The following is a 21,707-nucleotide window of genomic DNA, read 5'->3' on the forward strand; positions in this document are numbered from 1 at the left end:
GTCTGTTAATCTTAGTAAATTATGATCATCTTTGTGTGAAAATTTGGTCTGTTTTCATGACTCCTCAAACTTGCAGTATAGGTGATGATACAGTGAAGATCTTTTTTCAGGTTTCTTCTACCCATCTCATCCATGAGGTTTTTCTTTCCTCTGAGATACCTAAATTGTACTTTAATATGATACAAGACTAGAATTGAGAGGAAACTTTATTTTCTCATGTTTTGGGAGAAGAAAAAAATAGAAATGTGTCATTCATGAGGACTGATTGACTCAGAGTTTCTGTGCAAATTTTGACCTTTGAACTCTTTGTTCCCATGCCCCTATTTTAATTCAAACCTTATACTCAATTCTCAACTTGTTTTTCGGTGGTTAGCCAACGTTTCCCTCAGAACAGTATCAGTGCAGTAGGAAGTGCCATGTTCTTCAGATTTATGAATCCTGCCATTGTCTCACTGTATGAAGCAGGGATTTTAGATAAAAAGCCACCACCTAGAATCTGAAGGGGCTTGAAGTTAATGTCAAAGGTGAATTATTTTGATAATCTAGCTATCTTAAGTTCCCCTTCCAACTAAATTTTCAGCTTTTCTTACAGTACTTCCTCTTACATTTATATTGGAAATACCCTGTGGTTTTCAGTTATGTGTTTTTGTTTTATTTTGTTTATATTACAAAGGAATTCATTGGTTAGGTACCTGATGGACCTTATTTTCATGAGAAAACTTTTTATTATAGCAGATGCCTTGTGTCATGAAGAGCATTTCTTGCGTAATCATTCTAGACATTCTGAAACAGACTAGAATGAAGGCTATAGGATTTTTTATTTTAAAAGACATTAAACATTTTTAATATGTATTCTTATATGAATATAATTATATTTAGGAAGAATAGAAACACTACCTAAAATAATTTATAGAATGAGAAATGATTGATTTTAACTACTAGCAGAAATTATATCGAGAAAATTCATATTTTTAAAGACTATATTAATGTATAGACTTCATACAATAAATAATCTGATTATTTATAATGCTGTTTTATTGTGTAGATACTTCAGAGTATTGCCAATCATGTTCTCTTCACAAAAGAAGAGCATATGCGGCCTTTCAATGATTTTGTGAAAGCAGCTTTGATGCAGCGTGAAGGTAAACTACTTGCCACTTATTCACTTGCTCTGTTTGAATGAAATATTTTCAGTTTCACATAAATCCTGTTTTACATGAAGTTCTGTGTAGGTTTTTTTCTCTTCTTGCTCTAGGTCAAGACATAGCTTGTCTTATTTTATTTTACTATAAAAGACAGTCTTGAAATAAATTAATATTTTTTATAATTTGGTAGTGATCTTCATATTTGAAAACCAAGAGGCATTTTGGACATGTCTAGTTAAGTAAAGGATTTGAGGATGGTGCAATATGGAGATAAGGAAGAAACAGGATTTCTTTTATTTAAAACTAAAACCAAATTGGTATTGATAATGCATAAGAATGTTTAATAAGGTTTTTATTGGTATCAGAATATTTGTGATACTTAAATTTGGAAGTGTATCTAAACTAAAATGTTATCTTTTTAACCAAGTAATGCAAACGCGTAAGATTTTGTTCATGAGTAACTGAAGTTTATGATTTTAGAAAACTTTTCTGCTGGATTTCCATAACCAGTTATTTCACTTTATTTCTCTGAGTTATTGGTTTATCTGTAAAGTGGGGATAAACTCTTTGCCTGAGTTGTTTTTAGAGAAAAAAAATGAGATAATTCATAAGAAAGTGCTTTGTAAATTTATGTCTGGAATTCTGCTTTTCGTGCAGTGTGAATCTAATTGATCCTTATCATCTAAGCTAGGCTTGTACAACTCTCTCTTCCAGTTTATCATCATTTTAATTGTTACTGACTTTTATTCTTTTAGGAAAATTAGAGTTTAAAAGATATATTGCTGAATGACAAGCCATGTTGGAAAGAGAGTGAATGTCAGCACAGGATTCATATTCTGGCAGACTGAGGACCCATAGAAAGTTAAAAGGAACAAAGTTTTAATCCTGGCTCTGACCTAACAGACTATATATCTTTGGGGAGGTCTCTTGTCTGGACCTTCATTTCCTTATCTGTAAAATACCAGCCTCTTTCCAAAGTTTCATCCATCTCAATTTTGTTGTTGTTTAACTACAGAAGCTGAAGCCAGGTATCAGAAATGGAAAGCCAACTTTCTCCTTGTCCTTTTAACTTTGTCTAATGACAAATCACGTTTTGGGAACAAGCCCTCCATATTTGTAATTGTCATCTCAGTTGCTTCACAAAGTTACTTCGTATAAATTTAATTCAAACATGGGGTGTCTCTGGTGTTGAAAATTCTAGTGACTTTGCATTTTCTAATGTTTTTTTCTTGATATGGCATCTGATTGTCCTACAAGTGATGCAGTAAATCATAGCCTTTCCTTCAGCAGTGACGGCAATGTGCTCGCTTTACATCATCTACTCCGGAACAATCAGGAGAAAATCGGCCAGTGTCTTTCTAGCAACAGGTAAGATTTCCCAGTCATGAGGATAGTGAACATTCTCCATTTAAATTTAGATTAATAAAATTATTGGTCATGAATAGTGCTTTTTACTTTGCATAGTCCATAATTCTTGGACTAAAAATTATGGTTTAGAAAGAGAAAGTCTTTTTTTCAAAAAAATACAAACAAAAGGTTAAGTCATATTAAATAATCAACAAACCTATGTAGATTCCAGTGGTGGTTATTATTATTATTTTCTCAAGTTAAGAAATCAGAGATTAGCTCTTTGGGTTTGTATGGCTTGCAAACTGTCATAGACCCAAAGAAGTTCAAATTAGTGTAGACATTTGAATCTGAAGAACAGCTAATTCGTAGGAATTCAGTAATTAAAATATTGTCAGTGTTTCAATTCTATGATAAACTCATTTGTGATACTCTAAGTATATGCAAATAAAGCTTTATATAGAAAATACTGGCCTGGCATGGTGGCTGATGCCTGTAATCTCAGCACTTTGGGTGGCCGAGGCGGGTGGATCACCTGAGGTCAGGAGTTCGAGATCAGCCTAGCCAACATGGTGAAACCCCATATCTACTAAAAATTCAAAAATTAGCCAGGCATGGTGTCAGGCACCTGTAATCCCAGCTACTTGGGAGGCTGAGGTAGGAGAATCACTTGAACCTGGGAGGCGGAGGTTGCAGTGAGCCGAGGTTGCGCCATTGCACTCCAGCCTGGGCCACAAGAGCAAAACTGCATCTCAGGGGAAAAAAAAAAGAAAGAAAAAATACTTAAAAATTGAAATTATTAATTTGGGCATTGTTTCATTAACTCTTGTTAGTCTCTTGTGTAACATAAATTACTTGCTGTCCCATCTAGTTATATAAACTTGTAAAAGGACCAAATTCCTATGTATGAGGAGTTCCTTACAAAGGAAAAATGAGTCCAAATGATTTTTAAATGGCAATAAAAGTGGTTAGCACATTCACGGAAAAGTAGTGGACTGTGAAGCTAAGGGTAAGCAATTCGGAGATGGGAGTTTAAACCACAGGGCATTTTAATCTTCTGTGCATTATTAATGGATCGAAGTAGGCATGGGCCTGAGGTCTTTTGGATGCTGTTTACAAATCAACAGGGACCACCAGCTGATAGTTAAAGGAAAAGCAACCAGTTACAAGTTAAAGAAATGTGTACTGCTAAATGTGAACTGCTACTTTTTTCTAAGTAGTTTGCTATATCTAGGGATCATAAAGCTGTTGGAAGATGACCTTTTGATAAATGGCAACACTTCTTGTATACCTGGGTCCTCCAGAGCACAAACCTGTGGCAGATACATACCGGTCCAGCCTTAACCTTACCAGTTCAAAGTTTAAGGAATTTGTGATGAGGTAAAGTACAACCTTGAAATGTAGATTGCTTTCTTTTTGGTTGAGAAGCAGAGTTTACCACTAGGCCACTTGTTAGATATGATAGAAGACTATGAGGAAAGATGCATCTAATAATCACATTGCCATGTTTGGGGATCCAACTTTTCTCCTATTCTATATATTATTTATTTATATATAAAGACAGAGTGTTTTATATGTTGATTGCCATAATAGTAGTAACAAATCATATTTTATCATCTTGGTTTCATAAGTTTTCACATTTACTACTTACCAGGGAGTGAAGACAACATTATTTTCAGATGATAGTTAAGGAAAATGCAACTCAGTGTGAATAATTGGCTTTGTGAGATCCCACGCCTGATTCATAGGTCTTTTGGTTTTAAGTGCAGAACTTTACTACTACACTATAACACTTTTCAGAACCCTCATAAAGATGAATGGTTTTAACTTCTTTTAGATTAAGGCTCAGAAAATATAGTCTACTTCAGTATTGCTATAAAATTTCTGTGGACGTTTGTTTTGAATCCCATTTAGTGGGATTTAGTTTGTGAACAAAATATCCTCATTGTTAGACACTTACTCTGTGATGATACAGTGAGAGTAGTTTGCTGAATCTTTTAAAGTACATTTCACAGTACTTTATGCTTAGTAAGGGCTCCATGGTGTCTGTGAGTTGAATGTTGTGTTCATAGTATCTGTCAAAACAGAGAGAAAAAAACAAAATCTGATGATGGGAAGTTAAAGCTTTGTATATAATATGCCTTGAATTGTAAGTGCCTGTTGTTAGTTGTATTACATATAGGTCATGGTTTTGTACACATAACTCCAAACCATTGATACTGTTAAAAGAATATATGAATTTATGAAAGAATGTATAAACATAAGAATGTATAGGTATATAATGTCCTTTCCAAATCAATTTTTATTTTTAGCTCTGTTAGATTTTTCTCAGTGTAGCAAACATTTATTCCTATGTAATTAAGGACATATTTTATATATGTACAGAAATATTCTGTATTTTCTGTACAGAATATTCATATTACCTAATTGAACATTATATAATACAAAAATATAATATTATTTTTAGGCCAGGCATGGTGGCTCATACCTGTAATCCCAACATTTTGAGAAGCCAAGGTTGGAGAATCACTTGAGACCAGGAGTTGAAGACCAGCCTGGGCAACATGGTGAGACCTTGTCTTTTTTAAATAAATAAATAAATAAATAAATAAATAGGTTGGGCACTGTGGCTCATGTCTGTAATCCCAGCATTTTGGGATGCCAAGGCAGGAGGATCGCTTGAGCCAGGAGTTTGAGACCAGCCTGGGCAACATAGCAAGACTCCATCTCTACAAATAATAAAATATTAACCAGGTGTGGTGGTGCACACCTGTGGTCCCAGCTACCTGGGAGGCTGAGGTGAGAGGTTAGGTCAAGGCTGCAGTGAACTGGGAATGCACCACTGCATTCCAGCCTAGGCCACAGAATGAGACTTGTCTATAAAGAAAGAAATAAGTAAAATATAAATTAAAAGAAGTAAAAAAAATAAGTAACTAGAAATAGAAATACATATAAAAATGAGTACATCAAAACAAACAATTTTTAAATTTAACATCACTGAGGGCATCCTGGCCATTTTTCTATTTTTCTAGGAAAATATTTTTATTACTCCTTTTTTTCTAACATCCTACCTTTCCTTACAAAGCAGTCTTTTGTGCTTTTGAAGATTATGTGATCTAATATATATAGTATACTTAGGACAGTATCTGGTACTTCTAAAGTGTTTAATAAATGTTAGATCTTATTTTTATTCTAAATTTCCACCGATGCTTTTGGAGACGCATTTTCTTTTTTAAAAAAATGAAGGTAGCTTTATAATAGTCTCAGGTTTTTTTGTCGTTGTTTTTTTTTTTGAGACGGAGTCTCGCTCTGTTGCCCAGGCTGGAGTGCAGTGGCATGATCTCAGCTCACTGCAAGCTCTGCCTCCTGGGTTCACACCATTCTCCTGCCTCAGCCTCCCAAGTAGCTGGGACTACAGGTGCCCGCCACCACGCCTGGCTAATTTTTTGTATTTTTTGTAGAGACAGGGTTTCACCGTTTTAGCCAGGATGGCCTCGATCTCCTGACCTCAGGTGATCCACCCGCCTCAGCCTCCCAAAGTGCTGGGATTACAGGCATGAGCCACCGTGCCCAGCCAATATTCTCTTATTAAAAAAAAAATTATTAAATTACTCAATATAGAAATCTAAAGAAAGTAAAAAAAATTAAAAATTGTTTATCCTTCTGCTCAGAAATAATTCAGTTAACATATGGTGTATAGTCTCCCAGTCATTTATCTATGCACATGTATATGTTTTTCTCCTATCAAATGATATCTAGGTTGTTTCCATTAATATTTTTTAAATGCTGACCTGGTACCAGCAGCATGATGGGCTGAGTTAATACAGTCCCCTTCCCAAATCACAATACTCATAGATACACTAGGTGTAAAAGAAAATACGTATACTTAAAAAAATTTAGGCAGAGTGCGGTGGCTCACGCCTGTAATCCCAGCACTTTGGGAGGCTGAGGCAGGTGGATCACCTGAGGTTTGGAGTTCGAGACAAGCCTGGCCAACATGGCAAAACCCCATCTCTACTAAAAAAATAGAAAAATAAAAATTAGCCAGGCATGGTGACGGGTGCTTGTAATCCCAGCTACTTGGGAGGCTGAGGCAGGAAAATCATTTGAACCTGGGAGGCAGAGGTTGCAGTGAGCTGAGATCGCGCCACTGCACTCCAGCCTGGGCGACAAGAGCAAAACTCCATCTGTAAATTAATTAACTAATTAATTAATTAAGTTTATAGCTGAAGGTAGTTTCTAAGCAAATTACCTAGCATACAGTCATTACAGACAAAGAAATGGAAAATATGAAAGAGATTAAGAGATGCAGAAGATAGAATATGAGAAGTCCCAAAATATGTCTAGTAGGTGTTCCCTAGAAGTTGAGCTCAGTGAGAATGGGAAGAAGAAATATTTGAAAGGGTAAAGGATGAATGTTTTCTGGAGTTGATGAATGACATGAATCTTGAAGTTAAAGAAGCATACTGAGTCTTGAGCAGACTATATAAAAATTAAACCAGGCTTTAATACATATGGGAACATAATATATGATAAAAGTGGTATTTGAAATCAAGATTAGGATGGACTTCCAATAAATGGTGTTGATAAAACTGAGTAATGATCTGAAAAAATATTTTCATACTGTTTATGAGGATAAACTCCCATAAATCAAAAAAAAAAATGGGTAAAGCAAGGCCTTTTTCATCCATTCAAAATCCATAAACTAGAAAGGAAAAGATTAATAAAATGAATTCATTAAAAAATCATAAACTTCTGTCTGGCACAAAGATGTCATGAGTAAAAACAATCCTATGGTTAATATCCTTATCCAGTAGTTCTCTTAGAATAGTCCTAAAAGTGCTTTTGTGGCTCAAAGAGCAATACCTTGAGATTTTTTGTGCATGTTGTCAAATTACCCTCTAGAATGCCTGTTGCTTTTAAAATAATTTTTCATTTTAGCATTTTATTGTTTATCCAATTATGGACTGTTTTACATACTCAGTAGACAACATAAAGCCTCAGAGTTACCCTGTTCTTTTTCTTTTAGGCATCAGGTACGTGAAAAAGAAGAGATCAAGGCTTTGAAAACATAAAACATTAAGTATTTTCTACCAAGCTGGGAATTCCAAAGCTGGGAAGCCAATTGTTTATGTTGCGAGGAGGTAAGAAATAGTATGTTTTGGTGTCTCTTAACAGAATTTTTTAAATGATAGTGAATATAGAGAGATGGCAAGTTTGGTTTTTCCCGTTTGACTTAACAGGAATTGAAGACAAGTTTACCTGGGAGCATATAGCGGGGTAAATAGCCTGTCTTTCCTAAAATGATGGTCAATATCTAGTAACTGCTTTTCAGACTACCCATTTCATATTGGTTTCCCTGCCCTACATCATTTTTTTAATACTGCCTACAATGGATTAATTACCAAGAGTTAAAAAACCACAAAGAATCTTTTGTTTTCAAGTATATTCTGATTAAGTAGTACTCAACAACATGATAACCAGGAACTTTTTTAAATTTTATTTTATTTTATGATTTTATTTTTGAGATGAAATCTTGCTCTTGTCCCCCAGGCTGGAGTGCAATGGCGCGATCTTGGCTCACTGCAACCTCCACCTCCCGGGTTCCAGCAATTCTCCTGCCTCAGCCTCCTGAGCCCTTCCCTGCCAAATCCTTCCCAGCTTCTGGTAATCATCAGTTTATTCTCTGTCTTCATAAGATCCACTTTTTCAGCTCTCACATATGACTAAGAACATGTAATATTTTTCTTTCTGTGCCTGGATTATTTCACTTAACACAATGATCCCCGGTTATGCCTTGTAGCTGCAAATGACAGGATCCCATTCTTTTTTATGGCTGAATAGTATTCCATTGTGTATACATACCACATTTCTTTATGCATTCATCTGTTATGAGCACTTAGGTTGACTCCATGTATTGGCTGTTGTGAATAGGGCTGAGATAAACATGGGAGTGCAGATATCTTTTTGATATATTGTTTTTTGTTTCTTTTGGATGTATACCCATCAGTGGGATTGTGGGCATATGGTAGCTCTAGTTTTAGTTTTCTGAGGATCCTCCATGCTGATCCCCATCATGGCTCCTTTATGGAGAGTGTGTGAGGGTTCCCCTTTCTCAGTATGTTCACTGGCCTGCTGCCTTAGACATTAAATCAGGTGCTACTGCAGTATTCCGAGTTGTAATTAGTTTTTTATTTTGACATCTATAAATCTTCAGGCAGCCAGACAGCTTGATAAAGTTAAGCCAAATACAGTTTTTCTAGGAGTGGTGAATTGATGGGAGAAGTGGCTAGATCATCCTTGTGTGTAGCTGTGAGCATGTCTGAGTGTGGCGAGGGAGGGTGGTTGGGTAGAGAGTGCTGTGAGGGAGTGAGGTGGGAATCCCCCTAGCTGGGATTGAGTCATTTTTTTCTTCTGCCATGCAAAATGCATATTCCCCATTGTGGATTTCTGAGTGTGTGAGTGATGAAAAAATAGGGCATGTGCCTTGATGCAGTTGCAGCTATTGCCTCCATGTGCCTGAGGTGCCTTCCTCGTACTCTAGCATGTTACTGGGCAGACAGTCAGTATTAGTACATGCTGCTGGTCCTTGTGAGCACAGCACGAAGACGAGAAATGGCTGGCAGAATTTTGGCTTAAGGGCCAATAGATGTAATAAATGGAATACAGTTAGTTTTAGAACATAATTCCATAATTTGATTCAGGTCAAATAAATCATTTTAACCAAAACTTCTATTGTGGAAGAAAATCTCAAGAATTATGAAATTTGTGTCTCAGAATTGGCTCATTTAAGAAAAGTAATACTGTTAAAATGTGCGAAGGCTGTCAAAGCGTTTGTTGTATAGCTTTGCATTGGCTGAGTTTTCAATGTTTAGACATTTGAGTATAAGAAAACTGCTACACTAAAAGTAATAGACATAAAAATAAAAAATAAACAGCTGTGTAGTGTTATCAGGCTAGCTAGATGTTATGCATCTGTGATTCTGAGGCTTCTTTGCAGTGTTTGGTCCATGGAGGTTCTGGTAAGGCCAGCTTGTGAGCCTTGATGTTTCAGAGCAGGTTATTTTCTATGGTGTGAAAGACGCAGTCATTGCCAAGAGTCACAAAAAGTGAGGATGGGAAGAGGATACACTGAATAGAGTTTTAAGGAAGTTTAAGAAAGCACACACCACATTGCCGTTTGCTTTCTTAAAGTTTCAAGGAAAATTTCTAAAAAATACGTTCATATGGTTTGTAAGGTTCACATGAGATAAGGAAGTAAATACAGCACTTAGCATAGGAATTGAAAAAAAAATACTTTCAGACATAGAAGACATACAGTTAACAGATTTCAGAGTCAAGCACTTGTTAGATAAAGTCAAATGCTCTCTTTAGATGTGTACTGCAAGGCATTAGCCAGGTGCAGTGGCTCATGCCTGTAATCCCAGCACTTTGGGAGTCCAAGGTGGGTGGGTCACCTGAGGTCAGGAGTTTGAGACCAGCCTGGTCAACATGGTGAAACCCCGTCTGGATTAAAAATACAGAAAATTAGCTGGGCGTGGTGGCACACACCTGTAGTCCCAGCTACTTCCTTGAAAGGTTGAGGCAGGAGAATTGCTTGAACCCAGGAAACGGGGATTGAAGTGAGCTGAGATCACGCCAGTGGACTCCAGCCTGGGTGACAGACAAAGACTCTGTCTCAAAAAAAAAAAAAAAAAATTAAACTGATAAGAACAGATACTACACTTGATCTTAGCCAAAAGGCCGAGAAGCAAATAAACTAGAAAATCTAGAAGAAATGGATAAATTCCTCAACAAATACACCCTCCCAAGACTAAACCAAGAAGAAGTTGAATCTCTGAATAGACCAATAACAGGAGCTGAAATTGTGGCAATAATCAATAGCTTACCAACCAAAAAAAGTCCAGGACCAGATGGGTTCACAGCCGAATTCTACCAGAGGTACAAGGAGGAGCTGGTACCATTCCTTCTGAAACTATTCCAATCAATAGAAAAAGAGGGAATTCTCCCTAACTCATTTTATGAGGCCAGCATCATCCTGATACCAAAGCCTGGCAGAGACACAACAAAAAAAGAGAATTTTAGACCAATATCCTTGATGAACATTGATGCAAAAATCCTCAATAAAATACTGGCAAACAGAATCCAGCAGCACATCAAAAAGCTTATCCACCATGATCAAGTGGGCTTCATCCCTGGGATGCAAGGCTGGTTCAATATACACAAATCAATAAATGTAATCCAGCATATAAACAGAACCAAAGACAAAAACCACATGATTATCTCAATAGATGCAGAAAAGGCCTTTGACAAAATTCAACAACCCTTCATGCTAAAAACTCTCAATAAATTAGGAATTGATGGGGACGTATCTCAAAATAATAAGAGCTATTTATGACAAACCCACAGCCAATATCATACTGAATGGGCAAAAACTGGAAGCATTCCCTTTGAAAACTGGCACAAGACAGGGATGCCCTCTCTCGCCACTTCTATTCAACATAGTGTTGGAAGTTCTGGCCAGGGCAATTAGGCAGGAGAAGGAAATCAAGGGTATTCAATTAGGAAAAGAGGAAGTCAAATTGTCCCTGTTTGCAGATGACATGATAGTATATCTAGAAAACCCCACTGTCTCAGCCCACAATCTCCTTAAGCTGATAAGCAACTTCAGCAAAGTCTCAGGATACAAAATCAATGTGCAAAAATCACAAGCATTCTTATACATCAATAACAGACAAACAGAGAGCCAAATCATGAGTGAACTCCCATTCACAATTGCTTCAAAGAGAATAAAATACCTAGGAATCCAACTTACAAGGGATGTGAAAGACCTCTTCAAGGAGAACTACAAACCACTGCTCAAGGAAATAAAAGAGGATACAAACAAATGGAAGAACATTCCATGCTCATGGGTAGGAAGAATCAATATCATGAAAATGGCCATCCTTCCCAAGGTAATTTACAGATTCAATGCCATCCCCATCAAGCTACCAATGACTTTCTTCACAGAATTGGAAAAAACTACTTTAAAGTTCATATGGAACCAAAAAAGAGCCCGCATCGCCAAGTCAATCCTAAGCCAAAAGAACAAAGCTGGAGGCATCACACTACCTGACTTCAAACTATACTACAAGGCTACAGTAACCAAAACAGCATGGTACTGGTACCAAAACAGAGATATAGATCAATGGAACAGAACAGAGCCGTCAGAAATAATGCCACATATCTACAAGTATCTGATCTTTGACAAACCTGAGAAAAACAAGAAATGGGGAAAGGATTCCCTATTTAATAAATGGTGCTGGGAAAACTGGCTAGCCATATGTAGAAAGCTGAAACTGGATCCCTTCCTTACACCTTATACAAAAATCAATTCAAGATGGATTAAAGACTTAAACGTTAGACCTAAAACCATAAAAACCCTAGAAGAAAACCTAGGCATTACCATTCAGGACATAGGCATGGGCAAGGACTTCATGTCTAAAACACCAAAAGCAATGGCAACAAAAGCCAAAATTGACAAATGGGATCTAATTAAACTCAAGAGCTTCTGCACAGCAAAGGAAACTACCATCAGAGTGAACAGGCAACCTACAAAATCGGAGAAAATTTTCGCAACCTACTCATCTGACAAAGGGCTAATATCCAGAATCTACAATGAACTCCAACAAATTTACAAGAAAAAAACAAACAACCCCATCAAAAAGTGGGCAAAGGACATGAACAGACACTTCTCAAAAGAAGACATTTATGCAGCCAAAAGACACATGAAAAAATGCTCACCATCACTGGCCATCAGAGAAATGCAAATCAAAACCACAATGAGATACCATCTCACACCAGTTAGAATGGCAATCATTAAAAAGTCAGGAAACAACAGGTGCTGGAGAGGATGTGGAGAAATAGGAACACTTTTACACTGTTGGTGGGACTGTAAACTAGTTCAACCATTGTGGAAGTCAGTGTGGCGATTCCTCAGGGATCTAGAACTAGAAATTCCATTCGACCCAGCCATCCCATTACTGGGTATATACCCAAAGGACTATAAATCATGCTGCTATAAAGACACATGCACACGTATGTTTATTGCCGCATTATTCACAAAAGCAAAGACTTGGAACCAACCCAAATGTCCAACAATGATAGACTGGATTAAGAAAATGTGGCACATATACACCATGGAATACTATGCAGCCATAAAAAAAGGATGAGTTCATGTCCTTTGTAGGGACATGGATGAAATTGGAAATCATTATTCTCAGTAAACTATCGCAAGAACAAAAAACCAAACACCGCATATTCTCACTCATAGGTGGGAATTGAACAATGAGAACACATGGACACAAGAAGGGGAACATCACACTTCGGGGACTGTTGTGGGGTGGGGGGAGGGGGGAGGGATAGCATTGGGAGATATACCTAATGCTAGATGACGAGTTGGTGGGTGCAGCGCACCAGCATGGCACATGTATACATATGTAACTTACCTGCACATTGGGCACATGTACCATAAAACCTAAAGTATAATAATAATAATAATAATAATAAAAGAAAAAATAAAAAATAAAAAGGAAACATACAAAAAAAAAATAAGATAAAATAAAATAAAAAGACAATATTGGTGTTTTAGATTATAAGAATACAATTTTGATCATAATCATTTACTGTTCTTTGTCACAAAGAACTACTGATCTGTCTTTGTAAGCCTACAAACCTGATCATCAAGAGCTCTGCATCACTATTGATTAAGCGACGCAGTTCATTTGCTGGAAGATTGGCTGCCTGTTAGTCCAGAAAAAGATCCTTTTTCTAGTGACTATCATTGCAAAGTGAAACAGGAAGAGTGGAAAGGTAGAGTCTGTAGGCTAGCATGCGACGCATCATGAAACTCATCATGAAAAGGACGTGTGTCATTAATCACGGCCGCATTGATCATGGCCCCACTCTCTAGGGAAGAAGCCAGTTTTTTCCCTTCCCTGAGCAATACCATAACTGAGCCTCCATCAGTATCTTCAGCCTTCCTTTGGAGGAGGATGAACTCGACCTCGATGGTAAGTGATTGATGGTTGACTTAAGGGAAATTGGCTGGCCGGAGAGATGTCCTTCCTCTCTCACTGCTTCCTCATGGAAATGTTAATGAAGATTAACCGAATTAATATATGTAAATAATACCTGGAACTTAGTAAATCTCAGAAAATTTTAGTCACTATTACTGATCCTGTGGACCTCAAGTATCAAGCAATGTGACTACGATCAGTAGTGAACTAGCCTTTCTGTAGGCATATTCTTTTGTTTCTCTTGGGTAAATACCTGGTAGTGGAATGCCTAGTGCATATGGTAAGTGCATGCTCAACTTTTTAATACACTGCCAAGTTGTTTCCCAAAGTGGTTGAACCATTTTCCATTTTCAGCTGCAGTGTATGAGAGTTTCAGTTGCTCTATATCTTGACCAGCTTTGGTATGGTCCGTCTTTAATTTTAGCTATTCTGATACATATGCGGTGCTATATCATTATATATATATCCCTTACTGGCTACTGATGTAGAGAATCTTTCCTTTTTTTTTTTGAGACTGAGTCTTGCTCTGTCGCCCAGGCTGGAGTGCTGCGGCGCGATCTCCGCTCACTGCAAGCTCCGCCTCCCAGGTTCAAGCGATTCTCCTGCCTCAGCCTCCCAAGTAGCTGGGAGTACAGGCACCTGCCACAATGCTCAGCTAATTTTTTGTATTTTTAGTAGAGATGGGGTTTCACCATGTTGGCCAGGCTGGTCTCGAACTCCTGAGCTCAGGTGATCACCCGCCTTGGCCTCCCAAAGTGCTGGGATTACAGGCGTGAGCCACGGCGCCCAATCTAGAGCATCTTTTCTTGTGCTTGCTTCTGTCTCTATGTCTTCTTTGGTGAAGCATCTGTTTCAACCATTGCCCATTGTTTATTAGGGTGATTTATCATCTTACTATTGAACAGTAAGAGCTCTTGTATATTTTGGTTACAGATCTTTTGTTGGATGTGTGTTTTGCAAGTGTTTTCTTCCAGGTGAGTACTGCCACTTCATTGCATTAACAATGATGTTGAAATAGGAAAATGTATATTTTGGGGAGTCAAGTACTCTTCTCAAATCTGCCTGAATGGATTTATCCTTTAGGCCTCTTTTGTGGCAAGACAAATTCATAGTTGAGAAATTTATATGGGAGGAATAAAAAAAGTAACTGTACTACTATCTAATATTGAGCACCAGTATTAGTGCAATTAATAATATAGCTTCGTTAGTATAACATTAGTGAAAAATAATTATGAAATCTTTAGTATGTTTATCTTCTTCCATAAAATAAATTCATGGCCAGTGGGGTGGCTCACGCCTGTAGTCCCAGCACTTTCGGAGGCTGAGGTGGGCGGATCACGAGGTCAGGAGTTCGAGACCAGCCTGGCCAACGTGGTGAAACCCCATCTCTACTAAAAATACAAAAGTTAGCTGGGCCTGGTGGTGGGTGCCTGTAATCCCAGCTGCTCGGGAGGCTGAGGCAGGAGAATCACTTGAGCTTGGGAGGCGGAGGTTGCAGTGAGCTGAGATCGTGCCACTGTACTCCATCTTGGGCAACAGAGCAAGACTCTATCTCAAAAAAATATATTAATTAATTTAAAAAATAAATTCATCAAATAACGACAATCACGAGAGTGACTACAAAAGATGGGTGTGTCCTCAGAGTCTGGCCTCGGTGAGTTTGGAGTGGTGCATACCAGGAGCAGCAGAGGTTCCAGGGAAAACTGTAGACAGGAAACAAACCACCATGAAGGAGAGTCAGTGGCAATAATCTTTACCAGTGAAGAACTGTAGAGTCGTATTTCAAGAATGAAGGTGAGAGCCGGGTGCGGTGGCTCATGCCTGTAATCCTAGCATTTGAGAGGCCAAGGCAGGCAGATCACCTGAGGTCAGGAGTTCGAGACCAGCCTGGCCAACACGGTGAAACCCTGTGTCTACTAAAAATACAAAAATTAGCCGGGCGTGGTGGCAGGTGCCTCTAATCCCAGCTACTTGGGAGGCAGAGGCAGGAGAATCACTTGAGCCTGGGAGGCGGAGGTTGCAGTGAGCCGAGGTCACGCCACTGCACTCCAGCCTGGTGACAGAGTGAGACTCTGTCTCAAAAATAAATAAATAAATAAAATTGAGGTAGTCATTTACAGAAAAATATAATCTTTAAGACTTAAGAGCATTTAAGACCACCACAGTTTCAATAAAGAGATGTTAATAGAGAAGGTTAGCAAGAAAGGAAAAGATTAAGGAGTGCAGTTATGAATAGTTAGAATCTAGTAGCTAGTAAGCAGATGACACATCTGAAACTCTAATCATGTATTTGCAACAATAAGAAAGCTGTATGTAAAACAACTTCTGTTTGTGGTTGGTGGAATTAAAGAAAATAAGACAGAATAAGTCTAAGTGAACAACTGAAAATAAATACAAAAATGAGGTGATCAGAGTGAGGGCATTCTACAGTGCTTGCATTATTTTGTGGAGGGAGTTAAAATTAGCTTAATTTTAGGCTTTGTTAAGTTGTAATGCAAAATGCAGTGTAAAATTTCAAGGAAGACAACTAAAAGAATAGTAAAGATTCCAGACCAATAGAGGTTTAATTTCCAAACCAATCAAAGGAGAAAAGATGGAATTGGTGGGTGAGGGTAGAAGGATTTAAATTATTCAAAAGAGACTGGGCAGAGTGGTTCACACCTGTATTCCCAGCAATTTGGGAGGCCGAGGCAGGTGGATCACCTGAGGTCAGGAGTTCAAGACCAGCCTGGCCAACATGGTGAAACTCCTTCTATTCTAAAAATACAAAGAAGAAAATTAGCTGGGCGTAGTGGCTTATACCTGTTGTCCCAGCTACTCAGGAGGCTGAGGCACAAGAATCACTTGAATCCGGGAGGCAGAGGTTGCAGTAAGCTGAAATCATGCCACTGTACTCCAGCCTGGGGAACAGAGTGAGACTCAGTCTCAATAAATAAATAAGTACATTCAAAAGAAAAGCAGGAAGAGAGAGGGAAAAAACTAGATAAAATAGACAAGTAGAAAGCATAAAATAAAGTGAAAGGATAAGGATATAGAAGATTTGAATAGATTATTTCCCACTTTGATTTTAATGGACATATATAGCGATTAGAGAATATTATGCAGCCATTTCAATTGCATATGTAATAGTTACCACTTTACTTGGCATAAAGCCAGTTTTAATAAATTTCAAAGAATTAGTAACAAAAATAATTGAGAAAAACTTCCATAAACTGGAAAAGGATAATGTGCTTTTATTATAAAATTTCATGTTATGTTGAAATGGATAAATGGAAAACAACGAAAACAAAAAGCATACCCAGAAACATGAAGGTCACATTTTATATCACCAGAATGATATAAACTGATTTGCTTCAAAGGAATGAGAGGGACTTTTGATTTGATCAGGGTGGTGATACCAGAAGCAAAAAGAAGTGCAGAAATCAATAGTGAGTTCTCATAGAAAAGAACATTGGAAATAGAAATTTACAGTCAGCCAAACTATCACTGAAACTAACATAAGACAGAATTTATTCAGAAGTATATACTACTGACTACCCGTAAACTCTGTGAGGGGAAAAAAACCAAAAATACAAAACTGGAGGATGCACTCCATAAAGAAAAGAAAATGAATTCAAAGAAATGCGTTAAAAATACTAATCAGGCTGGGTGTGGTGGCTCACACCTGTAATCCCAGCACTTTGGAAGGCCGAGGTGGGTGGATCACCTGAGGTCAGGAGTTTGAGACCAGCCTGGCCAACATGGTGAAACCCCGTCTGTACTAAAAATACGAAAATTAGCCAGGCATGGTGATGTGCATCTGTAATCCCAGCTACTCGGGAGGCTGAGGCAGGAGAATCACTTGAACCCAGGAGGCAGAGGTTATAGTGAGCTGAGATTGTGCCACTGCACTCAAGGCTGGGCCACAGAGTGAGACTGTCTTAAAAAAATAATAATAATAACCAATAATTGGCAAAAATAAAGAAGTAAAAATAATAGTAAAATTTGGTTAAATCTGGATTAGTGCAAATACTTAAATAAATCAGCTACATGAGACATTTCAAATGTTATCAACATAGGGAGTAATATAGGGTGGAGCGGGTGAAGTTTGCTATTGTATTTTATTTTCTAAGTATGCATAGAATTTAGGAATATTAATAGTGTTTTGTACAGTTGAGCTAACAGCTAGTCAGTTACATTTGGATTTTCTACCCACACAGTCACATCTTATGGAGATAATGACAGTTGCTTGTTTTCATTGAATTATTTTGCTTTTATTCATTTTTTAATTTTCTCCTGTGTACTGATAGGACTTTCAGTGAGCAGAGGGATGACTGAATAGAATGAGAGAGCAGATTTGCCCTAAGCAGTTCCCAACTTGACTTTTCCCTTTAGCTTAGTGATTTTGGGGTCCAAAGATTTATTTTCCTTTCACACAGCATTGTTTACGATAGCCAAGATTTAGAAGCAGCGTGTCAACAGATGAATGGATAAAGCAAATGTACATATACACCCCCAGGAGTACTTTTCACTTATAAAGAATAAGATCCTGTTATTTGCAACAACGTGGATGGAACTGGAGATCATGTGGTAAGACAAATAAGCCAGACACATAAAGACAAAATTTTTTATTACAAGAATATTCTGAGTATTTCGTGGTTCTGTTTGCATTATAGGATTGTTTTTCCTGTTTCTGTGAAGAGTATCATTGATGTTTTGATAGGGTTGCATTAAGTCTGTAGATTGCATTGGTTAATATAGACACTAAAAATACTGATTCTTATTCATGAACATAAAATACATATTTTTGTCTTTTTAAATTTCTTGCATCCATGTTTTATAGTATTCATTGTAGAGATCTTTAACGTCTTTGGTTAATTCCTAGGTATTTAGTTTTAATTTGAGGCTATCGTAAATGGGACCACTCTCTTGATTTGTTTTTCACATTGTTCACTGTCGGCATATAGAAATGCTGCTAACTTTTTAATCCTATATCTTGACTAAAATTGTGAGTTCTAATAGTGTTTTAGTGAATTAGGATTTTCCAAATATAAGACCACATCATCTGCAAACAAACATAATTTGACTTCTTCCTTTCCAATTTGGTTGCCCTTTATTTTTTCTCTTGCTAATTGCTCTAGCTGCCAGGTGTTGAATAACAGTAGTGAAAGTGTGCATCCCTGTCATGTTCTCAATCTTAGAGGAAAAGCTTTTCATTTTTCCCCATTTAGTATCATACAATATGTGATACATATATCTATATATAGCTTTTATATGCTGAGGTATGTTTCTTCTATAGTTTTGAGGGTTTCTTTCATGAGGGGATATTAAATTTTGTCAAATGATTTTCAGGATCAATTAAAATGATCATGTGGTTTTTGTTCTTTTGTTGATATGGTATATTACATTAATTGATTTGCATATGTTGAAGTATCTTTGCATCCATGAGATAAATCCTACTTGATCATGAGGAATAATAAACTTTTAATCTGTTGCTGAATTTTACTTGCCAGTATTTTTATGAGAAATTTTGCATCTATTGCTGATATTGGCCTATAGATTTTTTTGAAATGCATTTGTCTGATTTTAGTATGAGAGTAACGCTTGCCTTACAGAACGAGGTTGGAAGTATTTCCTCCTCCTCTGTTTTGAAATAGTTTAAGTGGGATTGCTATTAGTTTTATACATGTTTGGTCAAATTCAGTGAAACCATCAGATTTCAGGCTTTTCTTTGATGGGAGGCTTGGTATTATGGATCTCATCACGTCTTGTTTGTGTATTCAGGTTGTGGATTTCTTAATAATTCAATCTTCTTAGGTTCTATGTGTCTAGAAATTTATCCATTTGTTCTAGATTTTCCAATTTATGGCATCTATCTGCTCATAGTACCCACTAATGATCTTTTGAATTCCTGCAGTATAAGTTGTAGAGTTGAAATGTCTCCTTTTTCATCTTTGATATTATTTGAGTCTTTTCCTTTTATTCTTTTATTTATTTATTTATTTGAGATGGAGTCTTGCTCTGTTGCCCTGGCTGGAGTGCAGTGGCTCGATCTCAGCTTACTGCAACCTCCGCCTCCCGAGTTCAAGCAATTCTACCTGCCTCAGCCTCCTGAGTAGGTGAGATTACAGGCGCCCACCACCACGCCTGGCTAATTTTTGTGTTTTTTAGTAGAGACGGGGTTTCGCCATGTTGGCCAGGCTGATCTTGAACTCCTGACCTCAGGTGATCCAGCCGCCCGCCTCAGCCTCCTAAAGTGCTGGGATTACAGGCATGAGCCACTGCCTGCTGAGGTTTTTTTTTTTTTTTTTTCTTAGTCTGAGTAAAGGTCTGTCAGGTTTCTTTTTTTTTTTCCCCCAGAAAACAACTTTGCATTTTATTGACCTTTTGTATTTTATTTCAAATTCATTTATTTCTGCTTTGATCTTTATTATTTCTTTTCTTCTAATTTTTGGTTTAGTTTGCTCTTGTTTTTCTAGCTCTCTAAGATACATCATTAGGTTTTTTTAAAAAAAGTGTCAATTGTTTTGGAAATACAGGTGGTTTTTCATGACATGGATAAGTTCTTTAGTGTGTTTTCTGAGATTTTAGTGCACTTGTCACCTGAGCAGTGTACATGGTACTTAATATGTAGTTTTTTATCCCTCACCCGCCTCCCAGCCTTCCCCCTCAAGTCCCCAAAGTCTTTTACATTATTCTTATGCCTTTGCATCCTCATAGATTAGCTCCCACTTATATGTAAGAACATACGATATCTAGTTTTCCATTTCTGAGTTATTTCACTTAGAATAATGACCTTCAGCTCCATCCAAGTTGCTGCAAATGACATTATTTTGTTAAGTGTTCCCATTTCACCACATCCAATGCCAACATCTGTTGTTTTCTTGACTTTTGAATTATGGCCATTTTTGTAGGAGTTATTTGATATCTAACTGTGGTTTTCATTTGTATTTCCTTGATTATTGATGTTGAGCATTTTTAGGTTATCATTAGCTGTTTATATATCTTCTTTTGGAAAAATATATATTCATTTTCTTTGCCTACTTTTTGATGGAATTATTATTTTGCTAATTTCTTTGAGTTCCTTATAGATTCTGGATACTAGCTGTTTGTCAGATGTGTAGTTTGCAAATATATTCTGCTACTCTGTGGGTTGTCTGTGTACTCTGCTGCTTATTTCCTTTACTGTGCAGAAGCTTTTTAGTTAAATTAGGTCCCATTTATTTATGTTTGTTTTTGTTGCATTTGCTTTTGGGGTCTTAGTCATGAATTCTTTGCCTAAATCAATGTTGAGAAGAGTTTTTTTTCGTATGTTATCATTTAGAATTCATATGCTTTCAGGCCTTAGATTGAAATATTTGATCCATCTTGAATTGATTTTTGTATAAGGTCAGAGATGGGGATCCAGTTTTATTCTTCTACATGTGGCTTGCCAGTTTTCCTAGCACAATTTATTGAATAGGGTGTTCTTTCCCCAATTTGTGTCTTTATATGCCTTGTTGATGATTAGTTTAGTTGCCTGTGTTTGGCTTAATTTCTGGATTCTGTATTATGCTTCATTGGTCTGTATGTAAATTTTAATACCAATACCATGTTGTTTTGGTAACTATAGCCTTGTAGTATAATTTGAAGTAGGGTAATGTGATGATCCCATATTTTTTATTTATTTGTTTGGTTAGTATTACTTTGGCTATGTAGGCACTTTTTTGATCCATATTAATTTTAGGGTTTTTTTTTCTAGTTCTGTGAAGAATACTGGTGGTATTTTCATGGAAATTGCATTAAATCAGTCATGAAGTTGTTTATTTGAATTTTTTTATATAGACACTTTTAGTTATAAACTTTTAGTACTGCTTTTACTGTAAATCCTAAGTTTTCATGTATTTCCATTGTGACATATTGCAGAAATATTTCAATTTATTTATTAATATCCCCATTGACCCACTAGCCTTTCAGGAGCATATTGTTTAAATTCTTTGTGCTTGTATAGTTTCCAAAATTTTTCTTGTTATTGATTTCTAGGTTTTTTTATTGTAGTCAGAAAAGATGCTTGATATTATTTTAATTTTTAAAATGTGTTAAGACTTGTTTTGTGACCTAACATATGGTCTATCCATGAGAATGATTCATGCACTGCAGAGCAAAATGTGTATTCTGAAGCCATTGGATAAAATGTTCT

The 21,707-nt window shown here is 36.9% G+C and overlaps 1 long non-coding RNA gene and 1 pseudogene across 1 annotated transcript; one reads left to right on the forward strand and one right to left on the reverse strand.

Annotated features, from left to right (window-relative positions):
• The first annotated feature begins 391 nt into the window (after positions 1-391).
• LOC100454714 (uncharacterized) lies at positions 392-9,411 on the forward strand. The gene is made up of 7 exons (XR_010137119.1): positions 392-524; positions 1,046-1,142; positions 2,403-2,513; positions 3,727-3,872; positions 4,960-5,059; positions 7,522-7,636; positions 8,046-9,411. It is a non-coding gene; the product is annotated as an uncharacterized LOC100454714 (long non-coding RNA).
• Positions 9,412-10,109: 698 nt separating this feature from the next.
• Positions 10,110-10,247, reverse strand: LOC112129221 (U2 spliceosomal RNA; annotated as a pseudogene).
• Between the last annotated feature and the right edge of the window lie 11,460 nt (positions 10,248-21,707).

The sequence above is a fragment of the Pongo abelii genome, chromosome 16 (genome assembly GCF_028885655.2).
Source record: "Pongo abelii isolate AG06213 chromosome 16, NHGRI_mPonAbe1-v2.0_pri, whole genome shotgun sequence".
Lineage (NCBI taxonomy): Eukaryota > Metazoa > Chordata > Mammalia > Primates > Hominidae > Pongo > Pongo abelii.